At 43.5% G+C, this 3,915-nt stretch overlaps 1 pseudogene; it reads right to left on the reverse strand.

Moving 5' to 3' along the window:
- Positions 1 to 1,558: 1,558 nt before the first annotated feature.
- On the reverse strand, positions 1,559 to 1,676 carry LOC126337424 (5S ribosomal RNA; annotated as a pseudogene).
- Between the last annotated feature and the right edge of the window lie 2,239 nt (positions 1,677 to 3,915).

The following is a 3,915-nucleotide window of genomic DNA, read 5'->3' on the forward strand; positions in this document are numbered from 1 at the left end:
TATTAATTCAGCGTATTATAACTGTCGACTAACTGATGACCAAATTCGAGGGCATTTAATTAGTAGAGAGAGACGTTAGCATAACGGGTTAGCGAAAACATTAAACCCAAAAAAAATGTTTTCGTGTTATGTTCATCACGTAGGGACTGACATGCTTCATCAAAAAAGAGAGAAGGTCGCGCAATATGCTCCGTTGAACACCGTATTCAGAAAGTCACTGAAGCGACTCTCAAGTCTCTAGCGGTCACCATTCCAAACGAAGAAAGGTTATCATCGCGCTAGAGTTTACTTCAGACACGAATGTCGTTGATGAACTCTATATCCTCACTGATTTCTAATTGCATTTGTCTGAGTAACACTTCTATAAACTGTCCACATATCGAGGCAGGCGAATGTGTAAAATACAGTTTTACTTGAAGTGTGAGTAGAGGCTTCGGAGGAAAGTCTATGTTTTACTGTAAGACGGAAACGCCAGAATATGTGCGAAGAAATGAGCAGCGACATCTGTTCGAAACACGGTTGCTGCAATGGAATGCTCGCGAGAAGGTGTCCTGGCGCTATGAGCATTTTTTACTGTATTTACAATTTCTGAATTCCCGGTTACAGGTAGTAGTATCTTTAAATCGATTAAAGACACTTATGTTTGTCATTAGATGTAGAAACTGAGTCCCATAAAAAGCATATAAATGTGTTTGCGGTCATTTCTAAGCTATACACACCAGAGGAACTAAACGATTTGTCAGAACACAACGGAAATAAAATAGAAAAATCACAAATATAAGGACAAGACGTCTGGTGACTAGTGTAGTGATAGTTAACCAAACTGTACAACACACGATAAAGGAAGGGAGGGAGACTTAGAGTTCAGCGTCCCGTCGAGGACGAGATCTTAAGCGCGGCGGACTAAAAACTCTGATTGGGGAAGGTTAGTGAACGAAATTAGCCGTGTTCTATCCATATGAACCATTCCGGCATTTCCCTCATGCGATTTATGGGAAAAAAAAATCTGGATGGCCTAATGGGATATGCAGCGCGTCCTGAAGAATGCAAATCCTATGTACGACCACTGCTCCGCCTCGATTGGCAGAATTTACAAAACGGTGCATACAGAACATGGGGACATAGTTCCAGGGAAAGAATGTGCAACTTCTATGAAGTCCACAAGAATAGATGCGTCTGTTTAGTATATCAGAATTGTCATCAGGGCAGGGTGTGATTACTCCTTGCAACATCGCAGCTCACACAGCGATATGCGACGCCGTTAATGGTGGTGTCAATGTCCTTCATAGTAAGGTAATCCCATTCTTCTAGTAAGGGCACCGCCAGTGCGTGCCAAACAACGTAAAATTAAAGCACTCCGTCTTCATGCCACGAGTGACCTACCGGGACCATCTGACCGGATAGGAGGGGCGTGGGGTCAGCACACCACTCTCCCGGTTGTTACGATGTCAGCACACCACTCTCCCGGTCGTTATGATGGTATTCTTGACCGAAGCCGCAACCATTCGGTCGAGTAGCTCCTCAATTGGCATCACGAGGCTGAGTGCACCCCGAAAAATGGCAACAGCGCATGTCGGCCTGGATGGTCACCCATCCAAGTGCCGACCACGCCCGACAGCGCTTAACTTCGGTGATCTCACGTGAACCGGTGTATCCACTGCGGCAAAGCCGTTGCCTCAACGTATAATAGATACGTAATATCTGCAGCGCGCTAGATATTCTTATTCAATAATCAACTCTGTATACTCAAAACATAAGTTGAGTTCGTGCCTAAATATCAAGTGTTAGGTAATAATTGTGCAGATGGGAATTGCTGCACTTGTGGCGTCTTCCAGATTTGTCTTGACATACGCACAAAATGTGCCCCAACCGGCCATGGACGTCACGAGAAGGTTGTAATTTCGTTTTAGGGATCAGGAAAGCAATGTTCTAGCATCCTAACCACTAGCCTCATACATTTGCCATGTAGACTACATCTGGTGTCCAGATAAATAAAAAAAAAAAAGTCTAGCTGGAGGTGAAGATGCGCTTCGTGTAATATTGCCTGCGCCCCGTCTTTAATACCAGAGGACTCTATAAACATGAGGCCGTAGCTCCGCTTTGCCAGTAACAGCCAACTCAAGGAGATGAAGAAAACCCTTTATTTCCACTTTTACTGCTGCTGTATAGCGTTAACAACTCATTCCCTAGCCGTGCCGGTGAGCTCTTGCTGAGGCTATTGTTTACGACTGCGTGGTTCCGTGGGAGAGAGACTTTCTTCAGCATGTAGGTCATGGGTGTAATCCTCGAACGGGCTCATGTCAAGGGCGAATAATTCCCGTGACGACATATGTTTATCAACAGCTGCTGTAAAAGAACACACGAAACTTCTTAGAGTTGTTGCAGGAAGCAGCACTATGCGGAAGGTGTAGTAGAGGGAGCAGGAAATGATCAATGATTATGCCTACATTCTGATCCTGAAAAGACTGAACATATAATAATTTCGTGCAGTGGTTTGGAGCTCACGAAATCGAGAACTCTGACTGCAGCTCTTGTGGGGCGGAGGTGGCACGTAGTGGGTCTTCTAGTGCGGCGTTTGTGGTTATCATTTCGAAAGTCTGGAATTAGTGATCCTTCGTGGTCAACGAGGTAACTTTTCCGGTACGGAAAGCTGACCAAGCATTCCAAAGTCCGTAACCGCGTTTTCTTCATCTGATTCTGCTTAGGTACGTTCCTATTTTTCTTGGCAAGTGTTGCCAATTAGAATGATAATGGTTCGTGTTTTAAGGCGCTAAACAGCGAGGTCATCAGTGCTCTTTGTGAATTAGTGAGCGTGGACTTGTTAAAAGAAGACCCAGGGCAGAGAAGGGAACCTTTAGCGAGCTGGGGGTGAAATTGGATAAATGTTACGAACTTGGCTAGGATTAATTCATGTCAATAAATTTGTGCATTTATGTGAAAATTTTGTAGTACTGTTTTTGTATGTCTATTCTAGGCTCTTGTTAATCCGGCCATTCTTTGCACATAGGGGTGTCTGATTAGCGGAGGTGCCGGATTATTGAGTGTGTCTTAAATTTTGTGTAAGCACACAGGGATTAAACTTGATTAAATCTAAAAAGAAATTCATCTAAGTAGAAAACGCAGTCCTTTAGTCTGTACATGTACAGTAACATCACTTATTGTGAAACATGTTCCAAATTTTTTGTTGTCAGAATTGTGGGTTGTAGCTTGTCCCCCGAAATTATTCAGTCTGGATAATGAGCAAGCAGTAAACGAAAGCAAAGAAAAATTGAGTTTATGAATTATATTCCAGGAAGAATAAATAAAACTTTCAGATTTGACGATGACATTAGAATTCATTCAGAGGCAGGAAAGGACTCGGAAGGGTAGTTGAACGGATTAGACAGCGTCTTGAAAGGACGATATAAAATGGACAACAAAAGCAAAAACAAGGGTAATTGAATGTAGTCGAATTAAATCAGGTAACGCTGAGGGAATTAGACTAGGAAACGACACACTTAAAGTAGTAGATGAGTTTTGCTATTTGGGCCGGTGGCCGAAATGTGGCAATGGAAAGAAAAGCGTTTCTGAAGAAAAGAAATTTGTTTATATTGAATATAGATTTAAGTGTTACGAGCCGGCCGGAGTGACCGAGCGGTTCTAGGCGCTACAGTCTGGAACTGCACTTCCGCTACGGTCGCAGGTTAGAATCCTGCCTCGGGCATGGATGTGTGTGATGTCCTTAGGTTAGTTGGGTTTAAGTAGTTCTAAGTTCTAGGAGACTGATGACCTCAGTAGTTAAGTCCCATAGTGCTCAGAGCCATTTTAAGTGTTAAGAGGTTTTTTTCTGAAAGTGTTGGGTTCGGTTGGGTTGTTTGGGGGGAAGAGACCAAACAGCGAGGTCATCGGTCTCATCGAATTGGGGAAGGATGGGGG

This window comes from Schistocerca gregaria, chromosome 2 (assembly GCF_023897955.1).
Source record: "Schistocerca gregaria isolate iqSchGreg1 chromosome 2, iqSchGreg1.2, whole genome shotgun sequence".
Taxonomy (NCBI): domain Eukaryota; kingdom Metazoa; phylum Arthropoda; class Insecta; order Orthoptera; family Acrididae; genus Schistocerca; species Schistocerca gregaria.